This window comes from Bos taurus, chromosome 17 (assembly GCF_002263795.3).
Source record: "Bos taurus isolate L1 Dominette 01449 registration number 42190680 breed Hereford chromosome 17, ARS-UCD2.0, whole genome shotgun sequence".
Classification (NCBI taxonomy): domain Eukaryota; kingdom Metazoa; phylum Chordata; class Mammalia; order Artiodactyla; family Bovidae; genus Bos; species Bos taurus.
In genome coordinates, this window is record NC_037344.1 from 3704045 (window position 1) to 3725771 (window position 21727).

Below are 21727 nucleotides of genomic sequence, written 5' to 3' on the forward strand. Positions count from 1 at the left end.
CAAGTAGAACTCCAGTCTTCACTTTGCTAGCGTAAAAAAGACTCATTTAAAACACATTATTTGCCAAAGTTTCATTACTCAAAAGAGTAGACGTAACTTTAAAGCCTTAGGCACTCTACAAACTGTGATTTCAACCTTTCCAAAAGCCTTCTTGTAAATTTGGAGCTTAAATATATTTCCCATCATTTTTTAGGCTAAAATTATTTCTGAATTAATATCTGTTTAATTACAATAGTGATTAAATAAGTTATTTCTTAATGAGCCAGCACATTGCACACATACTTTGCTATCAGTATTTATACAGTCATCTCGTAAGTATAATTGAGAGGTTAGCATAACATATGTCCAGGAAAGTCAACAGGTAACTAGACTATTTAAAACAGAATAAAGATATTACATATTCAGTCATGGGAAACTTCCAATGAATATGGTAGACTGAGGTGACCCAGAGGAAGCCTCCACTCCACCACAAACAAATAGAAATGCTAATAAAAATAAATATTAACCATAACAAAAGAAAATGAAACTGAGTAAAAACAAGAGAGAGAAACTTCTATATACCTAAAAAAAAAGATAACTCAAAACCAGAAAGATGAGCTGAAAGCAAATAACTACACAAGGAAAGACTCAGATAGGGACCCAACAAGTCTGGGTTTAACGTACTCAGGGAGGCAAAACAGAAAAATTCAGGCCCAAGAAAAATGAGAGGATTGAACTGGGTCTTCTGAATAAAGCTGAGAGCATAAAGGGCTGCCCCAACAATATGCAAGATAAGGAATAAAAAATGCCTCCGCCCACTAGCCTGGGCCCACGTTAAGATGCCTACAAAGGAGACAGTGGGGTGATTTAAGAGAGATTGCACTGAAGCATATTCTTTACCATATGTAGAATAGATGACCAGTGGGAGATTGGTGTATGACACAGGGGACCCAAAGCGAGTGCTGTGTGACAATCTGGAGGAAGGCAGTGGGGCGCGATGAGAACACACGTGTGCCTATTCATGCTGATGTATGGCAAGACCCATCACAGTGCTGTAATGATCCTCCAATTTAAATAAATGAACAATTTCTTTAAAAAATAGTATCATACCTCCTTTCTGAGGCAATGGACAAAAGAAGAGTGTTTGTGAGCCATCGAAGCCTTCATCCTAGCCCACGCTGAAGTGTGGAGTCTTAATTCTCCTCTCAAGGGCCCAGAAATCCAAGAGTGGCACACTAACCTAGACAGTGGTCTGAGACACTGAGATCCGTAGGGTCCTGACTCACAGCAACCCCAAATGGCTCAGTGGGGATACAGTAGCCCAGGGGACACGGCACCCCTAAGGCAAGCTCTGCAGCAGATGAGCCAACAGCTCACCATGACCCATCACAAGAGGAACAAACCACCAAACAAGGAGAGAACTTGCATCTCAAGAATTAGGAAGAATGAGTCCATTTGGAAAAGTGTTGGAAATAAATGTTTACAATATTCAAAAAGAGAAGGAGAGGGAAAGAAGCAGCACCACTGTCTCCAGATTGAGAGCATTGTTCTATCAAAGGAGAGAGGAGGGGGCAGAGCCCAGCTTTGTGGAAAGTGCATTATATGAGAAGTGCTCACTTGTCTGGCCTGAATGCACAGTTTGCTTTCAGAGTGAAATATCTACGCCAGGAAATGCTGTTAGTTCATGCAAGTGACATCAGGAATTATGTTGAACCACATATGGTTCAGTGGTCTTTTTCCTCAAGCTAGAAAGATTGCACTGACAAGAATAAAAAGACAATCCAATTTTCTTTGACTTCTTGGCAAACTTCAGACTGGAAGTTTTATTTGCCATGTACCAGCTTTAATCCTCTTCCAAAGGTGAAACAAGAGGCCTTGGGGAGAATTTTGATTCTCAGCTCTTCCTCTCTAGTAAAATGACTCCTTTGTTGTAATTTTTTCCAGAACTGATAAATTCTATTAAGTTTTTTTTTCAAATCATGATTACCAAGTCGTTTTCTCTTTCCCTTGTTTCTGGTAATCTTCAAAGTAGAAAGAAATCCCCTAAGTAGAGCCAGGAGTGTCATTCCTAAAGGTTGTTGGAAGATTCAGTGATAGGGTAATCTCAGTGAATGCTGGTTGCTTACCTGCCTATCAGCTTTCAATCAATAATCTTGTGTTACATTGGCTTGGTTCATCTGTGAATCACAAACTATTTTTCATCTAAAGAATAGTCAAACCCAGCAAGTCCACTTCTGTATATATATCCAGAAAAAATGAAAACCTAATTCGAGAAGGTAGATGCATGTCAAAGTTCATAGCAGCACTATTTGCAATTAGCCAAGATATGGACACAACCCAGGGCTTCTCAGGTAGCTCAGTGTGAAAGAATTCACCTGCCAAGCAGGAGACACAGTTTTGATCCCTGGTCAGGAAGATCCCCTGGAGAAGAGAATGGCAGCCCACTCCAGTATTCTTGCCTGCAAAATCCCATGGATGGAGGAACCTGGAAGGCTATAGTCCGTGGAGTCGCAAAGAGTCAGACATGACTTAGTGGTTAAACAGTAGCAGCAGGATACAACTCAAGTGTCCATCTATAAAGAAATGGATAAAGAAGATGTGCTGTTGCTGCTGCTGCTAAGTTGCTTCAGTCATGTCCGACTCTGTGCGATCCCATAGACAGCAGCCCACCAGGCTCCCCTGTCCCTGAGATTCTCCAGGCAAGAACACTGGAGTGGGTTGCCATTTCCTTCTCCAATGCATGAAAGTGAAAAGTGAAAGTGAAGTCTCTCAGTCGTGTCTGACTCTTCGCGACCCCATGGACTGCAGCCTATCAGGCTCCTCCGCCCATGGGATTTTCCAGGCAAGAGTACCGGAGTGGGGTGCCATTGCCTTCTCCGAAAGAAGATGTGCTAAATATGTACAACAGAATATTACTCAGCCATTAAAAAGAAATTCTGCCATTGCAGAAATGTAGATGGACCTAGAGAATATCATTCTTAGTGAAATAAATTAGCCAAAGAAATACCAATATTGTATTAAATCACTTATATGTGGAACCTAAAAATTAGTACAAGTGAAGGCATATAGCAAAACAGAACAGAATCACAGATACAGAAAACAAACTAGTGGTTAACAAAAGGGACAGAAAAGAAGGGAGGGGCAAATTTAGGGTATGGGAATAAAAGATACAAACTACTATGTAAAGCTATGACCAACCTAGATAGCATATTCAAAAGCAGAGACATTACTTTGCCAACAAAGGTTCATCTAGTCAAGGCTATGGTTTTTCCTGTGGTCATGTATGGATGTGAGAGTTGGATTGTGAAGAAGGCTAAGCGCCAAAGAATTGATGCTTTTGAAGTGTGGTATTGGAGAAGACTCTTGAGAGTCCCTTGGACTGCAAGGAGATCCAACCAGTCCATTCTGAAGATCAGCCCTGGGATTTCTTTGGAAGGAATGATGCTAAAGCTGAAACTCCAGTACTTTGGCCACCTCATGTGAAGAGTTAACTCACTGGAAAAGACTCTGATGCTGGGAGGGATTGGGGGCAGGAGGAGAAGGAGAAGACAGAGGATGAGATGGCTGGATGGCATCACTGACTCAATGGACATGAGTCTGGGTGAACTCCGGGAGTTGGTGATGGACAGGGAGGCCCGGCGTGCTGCGATTCATGGGGTCGCAAAGAGTCGGACACGACTGAGCGACTGATCTGATCCGATCTGACTATGTAGAAAATAGATAAGCAAGAAGGATACATTATATAACACAGGGAAGTATAGTTATTATCGTGTAATAACTTTTAATGGAATTTAAACTACAAAAACATTGAATCACTATGCTGTACACTTGAAAATAATGTTATAAATCAACTATACTTCAATAAATTAATAATAAGTAGACAAAAATACATGACAGAGCTGATGAGTTTGCACAACCTCTTTGGACTCCCTCAGTCCTCAGCTATTTTATCATACTGCCTGTTATTAAAACCTGGGTGAGTTGCAGCTTGGCCAGCCAGCCATACAGGGAAGAGTAGGCCTCCAGAAAAATCCTAAGGGACCACTATATTAAGTATTTTCAGACTAAAACTTGAATATTATCAGAGGATAGTTGATTTTCATATTTTACGGATGAGACATAAACATGTAACTGAGGATTAAATTGCATTGACTACATAAGAGAGTCACAGCTTTTCTTCCAAGGAGCAAGCATCTTTTAATTTCATGGCTGCAGTCACCATCTGCAGTGATTTTGGAGCCCCTCAAAGTCTCTCACTGTTTCAATTTTTTCCCCATCTATTTGCCATGAAATGATGGGACTGGATGCCATGATCATTGTTTTCTGAATGTTGAGCTTTAAGCCAACTTTTTCACTCTCCTCTTTCACTTTCATCAAGAGGCTCTTTAGTTCTTCACTTTCTTCCATAAAGGTGGTGTCATCGGCACATCTGAGGTTATTGATATTTCTCCCAGAAATCTTGATTCCAGCTTGTGCTTCCTCCAGCCCAGCATTTCTCATGATGTACTCTGCATATAAGTTAAATAAGCAGGGTGACAATATACAGCCTTGATGTACTCCTTTCTCAGTTTTGAACCAGTATGTTGTTCCATGTCCAGTTCTAACTTTTGCTTCTTGACCTGAATACAGATTTCTCAGGAAGCAGGTCAGGTGGTCTGGTATTCCCATCTCTTGAAGAATTTTCCAGTTTGTTGAGATCCAAATAGGCAAAGGCTTTGGCGTAGTCAATAAAGCAGAAGTAGATGTTTTTCTGGAACTTTCTTGCTTTTTCTATGATCCAACAGATGTTGGCAATTTGATCTCTGGTTCCTCTACCTTCTCTAAATCCAGCTTGAATATCTAGAAGTTCACAGTTCACATACTGTTGAAGCCTGGCATGGAGAATTTTGAGCATTACTTTGCTAGCATGTGAGATGATTGCAATTGTGTGGTAGTTTGAGCATTCTTTGGCATTGCCTCTCTTTGGGACTGAAATGAAAACTGACATTTTCCAGTCCTGTGGCCACTGCTGAGTTTTCAAAATTTGCTAGCATATTGAGTGCACCACTTTCACAGCATCATCTTTTAGGATTTGAAATAGCTCAGCTGGAATTCCATCACCTCCACTAGCTTTGTTCATAGTGATGCTTCCTAAGGCCCATTTGACTTCACACTCCAGGATGTCTGGCTCTAGGTAAGTGATCACACCATCATGGTTATCTGGGTCATGAAGATCTATTTTGTATAGTTCCTCTGTGTATTCTTGCCACCTCTTCTTGATATCTTCTGATTATGTTAGGTCCATACAATTTCTGTCTTTTATTGTACCCATCTTTGCATAAAATATTCCCTTGGTATCTCTAATTTTCTTGAAGAGATCTCTAGTATTTCCCATTCTATTGTTTTCCTCTATTTCTTTGCATTGATCACTGAGAAAGGCTTTCTTATTTCTCCTTGCTGTTCTTTGGAACTCTGCATTCAAATGGCTATATCTTTCCTTTTCTCCTTTGCCTTTTGCTTCTCTTCTTTCCTCTTTTCTTCTTTTCTTTTCTCCTTGGAAGAAAAGCAATGACCAACCTAGACAGCATATTAAAAAGCAGAGACATTATTTTGCCAGCAAAGGTCCGCCTAGTCAAAGCTATGGTTTTTCAGTAGTCATGTATGGATGTGAGAGTTGGACTAAGAAGAAAGCTGAACGCCGAAGAATTAATGCTTTTGAACTATGGCGTTGGAGGAGACTCTTAAGAATTGCTTGGACATCAAGGAGATCCAACCAGTCCATCCTAAAGGAAATCAGTCCGGAATATTCATTGGAAAGACTGATGCTGAAGCTGAAACTCCAATACTTTGGCCACCTGCTGCAAAGAACTGATTCATTTGAAAAGACCTTAATGCTGGGAAAGATTGAAGGCAAGAGGAAAGGGGTATGACAGAAGATGAGATGGTTGGATGGCATCACCGACTCGATGGACATGAGTTTGAGTAAGCTCCAGGAGTTGGTGATGGACAGGGAGGCCTTTCACGCTGCAGTCCATGGGGTTGCACAGAGTCGGATACGACTGAGCAACTGAACTGAACTGACTGAACCTAAGAGAGTACCCACCCAACAAAATGTTCCATCCCTATGTATCTAATCACTTTCTTGAATACAGAGGAGACTCTAATCCAAAATATGATCCAAAAATGAATGTTAGGTGGGAGTGATTAATATAAAGTCAGTATTCAGCACAGCAGGCAATGTTGATAGATGGCAGCTGGTTAAATAACTAATGTGGTATTGTGTTATAAAGACAAATTTCCATTCAGTAAAAAACCTTGAGATAAGATGAAGCCTAATAATCATTATGAATGTGTATGCAGGAATAAGTAGGTATCAAGCGCTACATATATTTAGCTGAAACTCAAAAAACTTAGAAATGACAGTGCTTCAGATTTCAACCTTATAAAGCTTCAGGAAATTACAGAAGAACCCTGGAATTACCAACTAGAACAAAAGAAGAAAAAACTGCCATTACCCTTAGGAGAAATCAGATGAAACCTTTCCCCTGAGCACCCACTCCAGCAAGTCGTGTACTTATCACATCCTATACATCACGTCACATCACTCACACCCCTGAGGTCCAAACTAATAGCATGCCCTCAGAAATTACTAGGAAATTTAGCTTAATTTCTTTTACTATTCTTGCTTTAATAGTCATGCTACCTTAATAGGGCCTCAAATCTTTTTTTGTAACTTTTCTGAGAGAATAACAAAGGAATTCCATGTTCTTGAATTTGAGTCAGTTGGAGAGACGTGGATGAACGTAGAGCCTGTTATACAGAGTAAAGTAAGTTAGAAAGAGAAAAACAAACATCATATATGAACACATAGATATGGAATCTAGAAAAATACTGCTGATGAACCTATTTACAGAGAAGAAACAGAGACGCAGACATTGAGAAGGGTCTAGTGGATACAGCGGGGGAAGGAAAGGGTCGGTCAAATTGAGAAAAGTAGCACTGGCATACATACAGCATCAGGTGTGAAATAGACAGTTAGCGGCAAGCTGCCGTGTAACACAGGGAGCCCAGCCTGGTGCTCTGTGGTGAGCTAGAGGGGTGGGATTGAGCAGGGAGGGAGGTTTAAGAGAGAGAGGATATATATATAAAATTATGACTGATTTGTGTTGTTCAACAGAGTCCACTCCAAGATTGTAAAGCAATAATCCTCAATTTAGAAAAAAACCCAGGTTCTTTCATGACACTGAGATTAATCAGAAGATCTACTGACTGTGTAAAGATTTAAGGAAAAATAGCCCTAAAAGTTTTGCTTAAAACTCTGAGAAGGCAGTGGAAAAAAAAAAAATCAAAACTACTCACAAAAATATCTCCATCAATCGTTCTTAAATGATCGGACTTTACCATCTGGAATCAATTGCCTTGTGATGGAGAAACAGATGTTCTATCAAGGTTGCTTTGTGATCAAACAAGCCAAGAGGAAGGGTAGGGCCAGCTTCTGAAACATGCAAAGCCCTATACAGAAAGGAGAAAATGATAAAGTAGATTGTCTTTGGCCAGAAGTGAAATGAGCAAGGGTAGGAGTTATGTTTTTTGGCTCACTCATAAGCCGTCAGTCCTGTAGCTGACCAAGAATCACCTCCACAGCTCGTCCTTATGTTTCTGATACATAAGAGAACTATAATCTTATCATTACTATATGTAATTCCTCTAGGTATATATTCCATGAGGGCACTGACTTTCACTGATTTTGTGCCTTGCATGAAGTAGGTCCTCATGGATGGATGGATGGATGGATGGATGGATGGATGGATGAATAAAGTTGCTAACCATGGAACTACACCCTTGGCTTGGATGCCTCTCCTGTCCCTTTTAGGTTGATACCAGCCACATCCAAAGCCCCTGAGAATCCAGTATCTTGGTTTAGAAGGATGCTGTGAAGGCCACCTCCTGCAGGCCTAAGATGGAAAACACAACTGTGCAGGTTGCTCCATGGAGCTGTGACATTGATTTCTGATCTAAGTTGAAGTCCACTTTACCTCTAAAATGTGAGTTATCAGGATTTTATAAATCTTACTCTATCTGCTATTTAAAAATTAAGTCAATTATTCACGTGCAGATAATCTTAGAGTTTTAAACTGAAGTATGGAGCTGCTCTTCATTTTCTGTCCTTTTTTTAAAATAAAGGAACATAAGTTCAGAAGAATGTGAAGGAAAGCAAAAGATAAATTTTGCATGTATTTAAGTAATTTTTCTTTTTTATACTTGGTAAAATGGTAAATTATTGGCTCTCAAGAATTAAAGTAAACTTGCATTTCTGGGATAACTCCTACTTTATTACTATCTAATATGTTTTTACATGTTATTGGATTTAATATGCTGATGTCTTATGAAGAATTTGGAACCTGTATGCATGAGAAATATTGGTTTGCAATTTTCTTCCCTGTTTTGTAGTATTTTTGACAGGTTTTAGCATCAGGGGCAGGCTGGCCTCATAAAACAGGTTTGGATATATTCCCATCTCCTTTATTCTCTGAGAAAGTTTGTATAAGATTGGTCTTTCTTAAATATGTACTAAAATTCAGCACTGAAACCATCTGGGCCTGGAGTTTTCTTAGAGTCAAAGACCAGTTTTGGGAACACATTTTACTCTTACCCAACTCACCTGAGAGAATGAATAATAAACATCTTCTCTTGGCATTTCATTTAAAACTTTTGAGCCACTGTTATTCAATCATCAGTGATGGTGACCAGGAATAACTTGTGAATTACTGGGATCAAAAATAGATATGATGTTCACAGGAAAAAAAATGCTCCATTTTCTATTTTGGATGAAAGATGACCTGATTAGACCAGAGAATTAAAAGCCCAGTTAGGTAATCCAAACTCAAATCCAGCAAGTCAAGGCCTGGGTGACCAACACTCTCAATGTTTTTCAAAGTACACACAGTATAATTTGTCTTTTTTGTCCCTGGCACTCTGATTACTGCCCATGTTCCTAATTTCTAGCAAAAAATAAAACATCACCGAGTCAGTCAGTGCACTGAAATCAGTTCAGTGAAGTAAAAACTGCCAAGAGCAGGCAGATTTGTATTATAGATACATATAATTTCTGGTTTTAACCCCCTATTCCCAAATGCAAGTCAGATTTTCAGGACTCTATTTCACTTGTGCACATAGCCAATGAATGCAGATGACTCCATAAAAAAGAGATTATGTATACTTTCAATGTATCATTTTGTACATTTTTCCATCCTCAATTATAAGTCTCAACAAACAGAACATTTGGTCTACCTGTGATTCAGTCTCCAAGTTGTTTCCGATTCTTCATGACCCCACGGACTGTAGCACGCCAGGCTTCCGTGTCTCTCACCATCTCCAAGAGTTTGCACAAATTCTTGTCCACTGAATCAGTGATACCATCTGACCATCTCGTCCTCTGCCACCTTCTTCTCCTTCTGCCTCAAGTCTTTCCCAGCATCAGGGTCTTTCCCAATGAGTCAGTTCTTCATATCAGGTAGCCAAAGTGTTGGAGTTTCAGCTTCAGCATCAGTCCTTCCAGTGAATATTCAGGGTTGATTTCCTTTAAGATTGACTGGTTTTATCTCCTTGCTGTTCAAGGGACTCTCAAGAGTTTCTCCAAGCATCAGTTCTTTGGTGTTCTGCCTTCTTCATGCTTCAGCTCTCATATCTGTACATGACTACTGGAAATACCATAGCCTTGGTCTACCTAAAGGACTATAAAATGCATTAGATTGAATGCATCAAAAGCCACTCAAAGGTGTTCCTACCAAAGGATGAAACATGGTTATAAAGAAATAAGATTGAATTATAATAAATGAACTATTTTCATTTCTTCTGTTCGCTGTGTCCTACTTCCAGTGAGTATACAGTCTTATTCTAAGTAAGGAACCCTACTCTTAGACGCCTTTGGAAGCTACACCCATTCTCCCAGTGGAGTGATTTGGGTCACAGTTAACAGATGAGAGGCAGCACTTGTAGCTCAAATGGTAAAGAATCTGCCTGTGATGCAGGAGACCAGGGTTCAATCCCTGGATTGGGAAGATCCTCTGGAGAAGGGAATGGCAATCCACTCCAGTATTCTTGCCTGGAGAATTCCATGGACAGAGGAGCCTAGAGGGCTAAAGTTCATGGGGTTGAAAAGAGTTGGACACGACTGAGAGACTAACACAGTAACAGATGAGAGCCATTACTGACTGTGTTGGATAATCTCCATTTGCCCCTCCAGAACTACTCTCTGTACCTCCCCACTTAGCCTGTGTCCTGAAAGACTGGTCTGTATGGGCTGTATTAAGGCTTCCCGGTTGTCTAGTTTTCTCTCAGATTTGGCCAAAGGGAAGTACTGTCAGAAACTGGACGGCTGGGACTTCCCAGTGGTCAAAACTCTCAGCTTCCAGTGCAGGGGGGAGAAGGTTCAATTCTTGGTTGGGGAACTAAGATCCCACATACTGCACAGCACAGTCAAAACATATTAAATTTTAGCAAATTGGAAGGCAAAGAGAACGAGCTCAGAGATGTGGTTGTCTTCCTCCTCCAAAGTCCCCAGCTCCAGAGAGTGTAAGGGCTCCCCATCCCTTGTTGATTTCCCATTATCCTTCTCACATATTTTGTAAATAGACCATTTATTAAAGACTCCTCAACCACACACACACAGTGTGAGTTGGTAATATGTTTCTTGCCCAAATACTAATTAATAAAGGAGTCAAGTCTTCCGAACAAAGTAGGTGATCAAGCTAGGTGGTGTGTCTTTTAGCACAAAAGATAGACTATATAATCATGAGAGTAGTTTTTGGAATCGCTCATTCATTGGCTCTGAAGTACTTTCCAAAACAGAAGTTCAAAAATTGTTTATAGCATATTCCAAATACCTAGTCTCTGAAGGTAACTACTTTGATGGAAGCGCCCTTCATTTAGCTGTTGAATTTCTGGATGTTTGCTGCTTTTAAACATCTCAAGACATTATCATCACATTTTGTGATTTTAAAAATGAATATTTCTCATTTAAAAAATAGGTACTTTGGAATTCCTGAATGTAAAATCAAATTTGGGTTTAATACTGGTCCAGACAGTAAAACCAGGAAATAGCTTATTGCTAAAAAGAGAGACGGAGAGAGAGAGGAAAAAAAAATGAGAAAGAGATGTGTGAGAATAGATTGGACATAACAGGACACTAAGAAAGAAATAAGATTGCTTCCAACAAACACTTGATTAAGTAGATGTAAGTAAAATTTTCATATTGTAAGGAATGGGTTGTCTTTGTAAAATCTGCATATGCTTGCAGAATCCTTGGTTTCTTTAGACTTTAAAAAAAAAAAAAAAGTTTTCTTTTTTTAAAGGACTCGATACCTAAGACAAAAAGTTGAAACCTGACCTAGTGGCCAGTTCCCTATTTGGAGCCACTTAATTTCATAAAGCTGGTGTTAAGCTATTCTCTTTCTTTCTTCTGTACATAATGTACTATATTGAGCTGTTATTGTGGCGTAAAAATACATGACGAACATTTTGAATGTTCTCAGTGTTTTTAATTTAGATTTGCACAATCATAGAAATTAGAGATGGAAAAACTAGGATTCTTCCTTTTAATATAAACCGTAGACCGAGGTTTGAGGCTTGGTTCCTCTTTTTCTGATTAATGAGGCTGGGGAGAGGGAGTGTGAAGAAAACCCTTTGGGCCATTGCTTCCATTATTTCAGGATTTCTGAACTACTGTTATCTCTTTAATGGAGCACCATTACTTCAGTAATTTATCCTGAAGACCTAACAAATAATGTCTCTCTCTTGGCATTACATTTTAAACTTATTGGTTGACAAAGGCTATGTCTCTATGAACTGCAGTATATTTGAGCAAAGGATGTTGTCACTGCAATTAACTATAATATCAAGATTGGCCTTAAAAAGGCAGCAACCATGGAATTCTCCAATCCCTTGTGTTTGGGGCCATAGAGACAACAAAATCCAGCCTGTCTTTTAGTCATATTTAATTCATATGATGGAATATTGGCACACATAGAATCCTATGTAGCTTATTTTGTTAACAATGATCTATATCTTTAATTCCTTTAATCTGCTCATAGCTCAATGTTTCTTTTTTTTTTTTCTACTTGGAGCAAATGGTCTTTTAAATCCTCTATTCCTTTGGAGATTCTCCTAGTTTGGCTTTCTTTTCTCAAGTACAGCTCCATTTTAAACTCAGATAGCTGAAAGGAACCTTATAAATCATCTAGTTGCTCATCTCATTTCAAATATGAGGACATTAAACCCAAAAAGTGATTTGCTATTATTATGCTCAAACTTTCTCCTGATACTAACAAGGTACAATGTACTGTAATTTTAACAATAACATTTGAAAGAGAATATAACCAACTTTCTAGAAGTTTCAGCCAAGTTTTTTTAACAGTTTGAAATTCTACTAAAATGTCCTATTTATTTCAAATTGGTTATTTCAAAACCAAACTCATAGTTAAGACTGTCTCATTTCAATGTAAACTGATAGCAGATCAAGACTGATTCAGCCCTGATCAAATGCTGTGTTCAGTTCAGTTCAGTTGATCAGTCGTGTCTGACTCTTTGTGACCCCATGAACCACAGCACGCCAGGCCTCTCTGTCCATCACCAACTCCCAGAGTCCACCCAGACCCATGTCCATTGAATCGGTGATGCCATCCAACCATCTCGTCCTCTGTCGTCCCTTTCTCCTCCTGCCCTCAATCTTTCTCAGCATCAAGGTCTTTTCCAATGAGTCAGCTCTTTCCATCAGGTGGCCACAGTATTGGAGTTTTAGCTTCAACATCAGTCCTTCCAATGAACACCTGGGACTGATCTCCTTTAGGACGGACTGGTTGGATCTCCTTGTAGTCCAAGGGACTCTCAAGAGTCTTCTCCAACACCCCAGTTCAAAAGTATCAATTCTTTAGCGCTCAGCTTTCTTTATAGTCCAACTCTCACATCCATACATGAATACTGGAAAACCTATAGCCTTGATTAGACGGACCTTTGTTGGCAAAGTAATGTCTCTGCTTTTAAATATGCTATCTAGGTTGGACATAACTTTTCTTTCAAGGAGTAAACGTCTTTTAATTTCATGGCTGCAGTCACCATCTTCAGTGATTTTGGAGCCCAAAAAAATAAAGTCTGACACTGTTTCCACTGTTTCCCCATCTATTTCCCATGAAGTGATGGGATCAGATGCCATGATCTTCGTTTTCTGAATGTTGAGCTTTAAGCCAACTTTTTCACTCTCCTCTTTCACTTTCATCAACAGGCTCTTTAGTTTTTCTTTGCTTTCTGCCATAAGGGTGATGTCATCTGCATATATGAGGTTATTGATATTTCTCCCAGAAATCTTGATTCCAGCTTGTGCTTCCTCCAGCCCAGCGTTTCTCATGATGTACTCTGCATACAAGTTAAATAAGCAGGGTGACAATATACAGCCTTGACGTACACCTTTTCCTATTTGGAACCAGTTCCATGTCTAGTTCTAACTGTTGCTTCCTGACCTGCATTAGGTTTCTCAAGAGGGAGGTCAAGTGGTCTGGTATTCCCATCTCTTTCAGAATTTTCTACAGTTTATTGTGACCCACACAGTCAAAGGCTTTGGCATATTCAATAAAGCAGAAATAGATGTTTTTCTGGAACTCTTGCTTTTTCGATGATCCAGTGGATGTTAGCAATTTGATCTCTAGTTCCTCTGCCTTTTCTAAAACCAGCTTGTACATCTTGAAGTTCACAGTTCACATATTGCTGAAGCCTGGCTTGGAGAATTTTGTGCATTACTTTACTAGCGTGTGAGATGAGTGCAATTGTGCGGTAGTTTTGAGCATGCTGTGTTAGCTAGCTATATTTTCATATATGTCTCACTTCCTCCTTACCAGATATATAATATATAATTATATTATATATTATATATATTTATATATGATTATAGTATATATTATAATACATTATTAACATAATATTATATATATATATATTATTGCTGCTGCTAAGTTGCTTCAGACGTGTCCGACTCTGTGCGACCCCATTGACGGCAGCCCACCAGGCTCCCCCGTCCCTGGGATTCTCCAGGCAAAAACACTGGAGTGGGTTGCCATTTCCTTCTCCAATGCATGAAAGTGAAAAGTGAAAGTGAAGTCGTTTAGTCCTGTCCGACTCTTAGCAGCCTACCAGGCTCTGCTGTCCATGGGATTTTCCAGGCAAGAGTACTATAATTAATTATATATAATATATAATTATAATATGTTATATATAATATATAATTATATAATATAATAATATAGTATATAATAATATGTAATATATTCTACATATTATAAATATTATATATTAATATGTTTATAATTTGTAATTATAATTTTATATATTATATATATTATATTTGATTATAATATATATTATAGTTTTATAATATATATTATAGTTATATATAATATATATAATATATAACATATACATTATATATTATATATATTATAGTTATAATATATATTACGTATTATATAATAACTAAATTATATATTATATTATAATAAATAATATAACAATTATACTATTATATATAATAAATATAATATATATTATATATAATTAATATAATATACATTAATTATATAATATAATAGTTATATATATAATTATATGACTATATATAGTTTAACTATAATTTATAGTTTATAAGTCAATTTGGCCATGTCAGTAGGTTTAGAATTTGGCAGTGCCTGTAAATTTTACTTAATCTCACTTTATGATGAAATTTTGCTGAGTAAATAGAATTAAGGGAATCAAAAAATGATTGATCATAGGCTTTTTTAAAAAATATTGCCTAAAATAGGAAAAGACATGGAGTTGAAGGTAAGAGCCCATTCTAGATTAAACAGTATTTTAGAAAGGCAGGTGCTGACTAAATGCATAGAATGAAAAAAGAGTCTTGAAAAGATTTATTTTATTCTTTTTGGATATCAGTTTTTCCAGTAGTCACGTATGGATGTGAGAGCTGGACCATAAAGGGTGAGCACCAAAGAACTGATGCTTTTGAACTGTGGTGATGGAAAAGACTCTTTTGATTTACTTTGACAGCAAAGGTGGGAGGAGAAGGGGACAACAGAGCATGAGATGGTTGGATGGCATCACTGACTTGATGGACATGAGTTTGAGCAAGCTCCCGGAGTTGGTGATGGACAGGGAAGCCTGCCATGCTGCAGTCCATGGGGTAGCAAACAGTCAGACACAGCTGAGCAAATGAACTGAACTGAACTGAACTGAATCCAACGGAAGAGTTCTGAAAAATATCATGGAGAGATAAGAAGGCCTTCTTAAATGAACAGTGCAAAGAAGTATAGGAAAACAATAGAATAGGAAAGACTAGAGATCTCTTCAAGAAAATTGAGGGTATCAAGGGAACATTTCATCCAAGGATGAGCACAATAAAGGACAGAAATGGTAAGGATCTAACAGAAGCAGAAAAGATTAAAAAGAGATGGCAAGAATACACAGAAGAACTATACAAAAAAAGGTCTTAATGACCCGGATAACCACAATGGTGTGGCCACTCACCTATGTCACTCTGACAACCCGGAATCTGAAGTCAAGTGGGCCTTGGGAAGCATTACTGCAAACCAGGAGGTGATGGAATTCCGGCAGAGCTATTTAGAATCCTAAAAGATGACACTATTATTAAAGTGCTGCACTCAATATGTCAGCAAATTTGGAAAACTCACAGGACTCAAAAAGGTCAGTTTTAATTCCAATCCCAAAGAAGGGTGATGCCAAAGAAAGTACAAATTACCAGACAATTGTGCTCAATTCACATGCTAGTGAGTTTATGCTCAAAATCCTTCAAGCTAGACTTCAACAGTATGTGAAATGAGAACTTCCAAATGTACAAACTGGCTTTAAAAAAGGCAGAGGAACCAGAGATTCAGTTTTTGCCAACATTCGTTGGATAATAGAGAAAGCAAGGGAATTCCAGAAAAATATCTACTTCTGTTTAATTGACTATGCAAAAGCCTTTGACTGTGTAGATCCCAGCAAACTGTGGAAAATTCTTAAAAGAGATGGGAATACCAGACCACCTTACCAGTCTCCTGAGAAATCTGTATGTAGGTCAAGAAGCAAGAGTTAGAGCCTTACATGGAACAACTGGCTGGTTCAAAATTAGGAAAGGAGTATGACAAGGCTGTATACTGTCACCCTATTATTTTAACTTATATGCAGAGTACATCATGTGAAACACCGGGCTGGATGAATCGCAAGCTGGGATCAAGATTGCCAGGAAAAATTTCAACAACCTCAGATATACAGATGATACCACTCTATTGGCCAAAAACAAAAAGGAACTAAAGAGCCTCTTGATGAAGGTGAAAGAGGAGAGAAAAATCTGGCTTAAAACTCAACACTCAAAAAAATTAGGATTATGACACCCAGTCTCATTATTTTATGACAAATAGATGAGGAAGAGGTGGAAGCAGTGACAGATTTTATTTTCCTGGGCTCTGAAATCACTTCGGACAGTGACTGCAGCCATGAAATAAAAAGACAATTGCTCCTTGGAAGGAAAGCTATGACAAATATTGACAGCATATTAAAAAGCAGAGACATCACTTTGCCAACAAATGTCCCTACAGTCAAAGCTCTGCTTTTTCCAGTAGTCATGAATGGATGCCAGAGTTGCTCCATAAGGAATACTGTGTTGAAGAACTGATGCTTTCAAATAGCGGTGCTGGAGAAGGCGCTTGAGAGTCTCTTGGACAGCAAGGAGATCAAACCAGTTAATTCTAAAAGAAATCAACACTAAATATTCATTGGAAAGACTGATGCTGAAGCTCCAATACTTTGGCCACATGATGTAAAAAGCTGACTCATTGGAAAAGACTCAGCAGCTGGGGAAGATTGAAGGCAAAAGGAGAAGCAGGCAGCAGAGGAGGAGATACATGGCATCACCGACTCAATGAACGTGAATCTGAGCAAACCCCGAGATAATGAAGGACAGGGAAGCCTGGCATGCTGCAATCCGTGAAGTTGCAAAGAGTGAGACACAACTTAGCTACTGAACAACAACAATAAGGGGCATCTAATTAGCATAAACTAGGTGTGGTTGAAAGGGGTTTATTGTGAAAACAAAGAACACTCCTCCCACCCCCATCACTTTCCCTTTCACTCAGGAAATTTCAAGGTTAAGAGATGGTCCTGCCTCAAGAACCAGGAACAAAGACTAAAATACATATTTCTTATTATATCACAAGATCACATTGGTATAAAAGGGGTGATGGGAGATGAAACAGTGGAGGAAACAGGTGTCCAAATATAAAAGGACCTTATTAAAGTTACATGTATCCAGCAGTCATTAGGGAAATACTGAAATATTCAAAGGGAGTGATATAGTCATATTTGCATTTTCCAGAGATCCCTCTAGGAACAGTGTGGACAGTGGATGGAGACATGCGAGACTGACAGCCAACGCCAGTGAGTACTGGGATAGAGCTATGGCGATGCCATTGAAGAGGCATAGGCAGATGGTAGAGACAGAACAAAGGTCGATTTTGTGGGACTTCACTGGATACCTGATGAGAGGAGTAAAGGGGAAGAAGAAATTAAGGATCACTCTTAGATTTCAAGCTTAGGTGACCAGGTGGACAGTGACCCAAGTAGCCAAGTACCCAGTAGAGATGAAGAAGAACTGGCTTTCAGGCAGATGTCAGTGAGAACTCTTTTGGATTTGCTGACATCCCAGGGAATCATTCTAGTAGATATGCTAAGGAGGAAACTAGAAAGACATAAATGGAGCTCAGAAGAAATACCTTACAGGAGATAAAGATTTGGGAGTTATAGGCCTGTGGTTAGCCATGGAAATAGCAAGGCTAAGGTAAAAAGATATGACACAGCCTCTTTAGAGCAAGCGTGCATGGAGACCCCTCTTCACCCATAAGAAGGAAGCCTAATTGGAGGGTACATGCCTAAGGGGGCTCCCCACTCTTGACAGAGCTCTCTGGCTAGGAGGGCAGGAGCCTGGATCTGCCTTAAGGAGCTCTTCGGCAACATGGCTCTTAGGAAGCAGGTGCGCTCAAAGAAAGGCTTCTAACGTAAAGGCTTCCTGTGTAATGGCCACCATCATAACTGCACCACCAGTGTAGAGTCAAAACTGCTCCATGTGAAACCTGAATTATAGTATGTAGTGACATATGCGAGTTTTTGTATACAGTCAGTCCTCATCACTCCAGATTCTTTATTTGCAAATTCACTTACTCAAATTTATAACCTCAAAGTCAACACTCACAATGTTTTTGCGGTCATTTGTGGACATGCCTGAAGTGTCAAAAACTCGAGTCCCTGACGTACACAATGCCAACTGAGGTTGAACAGCTGATAGTCTCCCTTCTTGTTTCTAGTCTCATGCTGTAAATAAGTGTCCTTTTCAAGGCAGTTGGTATCATATATTTTACACTTTTGCACTTCTGGCTGGTAATTTAGCTGTTTAAAAATGCTCCCAGCATAGTGGTGAAGTGTGGTCTACTATTCTAAACACAAGGCTATAATGTGCCTTATGAAGAAAATATAGGTGTTAGATAAGCTTCGTTCAGGTATGAGCTATATAGTGCTGTTGGCTATGAGTCCAATGTTAATGAATCAATAATGTATATTAAATAAATTGTCTTTAAATAGAAATATACACAAAACAAGGTCATGTATTGACCAAACTATGAAAGTGTGACCAGAGGCTTGCAGGAACCCAACCCTGTATTTTCCCTAGGATTATGTATGCTCAGTTACTCAGTCATGTCCAACTCTCTGTGGTCCCACAGGCTGTAGCCCACCAGGCTCCTCTCTCCACTGAATTTTCCAGGCAAGAATACTGAAGCAGGTTGCCATTTCCTCCTCCAAGGGACCTTTTTGACCCAGGAGCTAAACCCGCATCTTTGATTGGCAGGCAAATTCTTTACCACTGCGCCACCAGCAGTGGTTTGCTATTCATTAATCCAGTGTTCACAGTGACTGTATAGGATATAATTACTGCAAGTAACAAGGATTAACCATATTTGCAGAAGTCTAGAATGAGCCAAGAGCCACATCAGTGCTAAACGAAGCTCCTAATTTATTTAAAACAGCTCATTATACACTCACCTAAGGTTCAGAGTAAGGTATTGTTTTTGAGTTTTTATTTGGGCTTCTGAGGATGGGGCAGGGTTGAGGGGAGATTTACTCTTTGAATCACCTGACCAGTGATTGCTGTCATGTGAACTGAAGAAGTAAAGCACATCATGGAGTCCAGGGTCCCATCCTGCCACGTATTTACTCTGTGATCACAGACAAGGGTGTGCTCTCTCTGAATTTTCATGCCTCGCCCATGAAACCAGGCAATGACACCTCAGATCCCTATCAGTTCTGACAGTTCATGATGCTGTAGCCAGTCCCAAAGCAAGAGACACTGCCATCCACTGTGACTCTAGGACGGCATAAGGCTTGGGAAGAAGGATTTACTGCAGTGCCTTTCCTATATTCCCCAGAGCAACCTGAGGACAGACTCATTAGATTATTGACTTAAAGATTCTGCAACTCTTGTCTAATTTTAACTTTTATGACAGTAATAAACCCAAAGGAAAACTGTAAAACAAAGCAAAATACTCTCAATTATGTTAAACTTAAAATGGCATTAAAAGCAGAAAAGAAAAAAGAGAAGAGTGCCTAACTGCAATTATTTAAAGCAAATGACTTCAATGATCCAGGCTGGACGAAGATGCCGTGCATACCAGGCTACCCTGAGCATCCCACTCTGTCTTTCAGGTCTCTCCAAGGGACCCCAGCGTATCTTACCAGCAATCGAATGCTCCATTATGCACTTGGCGAAGGAATAGATGGACATGTGTGACCCAGACATTTCCATGGAAGGTTAGCTTTCCAGATGGAGTCCTCATTTTCATAATGTGTGTAGGATTAAGATGTAATCCACTATTTCAAAGAATACAATAATACACAAAATACATGCTCTGATTTATTTTTCCTCTTCTTTAACTGTAGAGGATACATCAATAAACAGAATTTTTCTTCAACAAATGGTATCTCTCTTCCAAATTAACAGAGGGTAACCTCAGGTATTAATAGTAATGGAAAAAGTTGAGAGGATTAAGCATGCACATACAAAGGATTTGTGCACACACACACAAATCATCTTGCCTTATCATTTTCTTCAACCAAGTGAAAAAATCACCATGCTATCTGCAGGCTCAGATCTAACATCTGAGGGGTCCAGCCACCTTCTCTTCCTCCACTGCCATCCCATACTTGGAGCGCTTTTTATACGCACTGGTGTATTCACCAGCATACAGTGACAGCCCAATCGCCTTTCTCAATGACGGAAAAGCCCTTGCAGGTGCTGGCAGTGGTTCAGAGCCACTGAGGTGGGGAATTCTGAGATGCTGGGTACTCAGGATGTGGTCTAGAGGTGAGCATCTGGACCACACCATTTGAGTTCCTCAGGTTCCTCACCCTGTGGGACGAGATACAACCAAACTGGCCATCTCTCTGAAGATGTAATTTTTTTCTTTCTCCACATATGATAATACATGTGTTTTTCCATGGTTTTCATAAGTACTGCTCCAACTCTAAACATCTCAGTATGTTGAAAGCTGTTTCTCTTGGAGGATTCAAAGCATAACAATGTATTGCAGTGTGTGTAATACACTTGTAAATGCAGGAGCACTCTGGACTTCTGTGGGGGGTGGGGGGTGGTGGAGAGTCTCTTCTATACGGAAGCATCTCAAGACATAAAATGAATAAAATTGGTGTTTCAGTGAGAAACAACTGTACTTTCCCCGGCACATGAAATACAGAAATGTAACCTCATTGCTTTCCCTCCACTTGATCGTCTCCTCTAGAAGCGCCATGAAAGCCCTGTGGCTGCAGGACTCAGTCTGTCTTTGGCGCCTGGCCCAGTGCCTGGCATCTACTGAATGGTCAATAAATGTTTATTGAATGAATACATTTAATTCACCCTTTTAATCAGCAGAACGTCAGCGCCTCTGCTCCAAACAATTGGATTAATTTAAAAACCCACATAATAAAGTCAGTCTGTGTTCGCCATCCCACATCTCTTTCTGTGGCTGGAGATGTTTTTAATCTTGGGAAATCCATGGGGCTGGGTGGTGTACTTGCATAGTCCACATTAGGAGGACCCGACTTCCTTCTCTGGGGCTGCTCAAACAGTTATGTGCGTGCTTATCTTTTGACTTTAGGCAACAGACTGGGTCCTGGCAGCAGCAGCTGTGACGAGACAGTCACTGGACAGGAGGAGAGCTGAGGGTAAGGTGCCCAGTCCTCACCCCCTTCAGAACATATTCACGACACACCCAATGGTCCCACAGCTTCGGCTGGAAGCAGCCAGGATCCACGGCCTCTCAGTTAGTGTACTTAGCTCCTATCGTCTCTTCCTCCCTAAATGTCCTGGCGCTCAGAAGTCTGCATGGCCAGAGGCAAGCGCACCATGGAAACTGTCAGAAGCTGATGAAAGGCAACGCTGCTCTCCTGCTCCAGTTTCTTCACCAAAAAGTCGGGGAGCAGGGGTGGATATTTCTCTGGCAGTCCAGAGGTTAAGCCTCTGTGCTTCTACTGCAGCAGGGCACAGGTTCAGTCCTTGGTTGGGGAACTAAAATCCCACAAGCCATGTGTTGTGGCCAAAACTCATCACAATAAACTCAAAAAATGGGCAAAACCACTCACTAACAGGCAGCTAGGCCATCAGCCCAGCATCCACCTCAGGAGGGTC

The 21727-nt window shown here is 39.8% G+C and overlaps 1 long non-coding RNA gene across 2 annotated transcripts in view; it reads right to left on the reverse strand.

Annotated features, from left to right (window-relative positions):
* The window catches only part of LOC107133269 (uncharacterized), a 239861-nt gene that overhangs the window by 109546 nt on the left and 108588 nt on the right, over positions 1–21727 (reverse strand). The gene's annotated exons all lie outside the window — the stretch shown is intronic.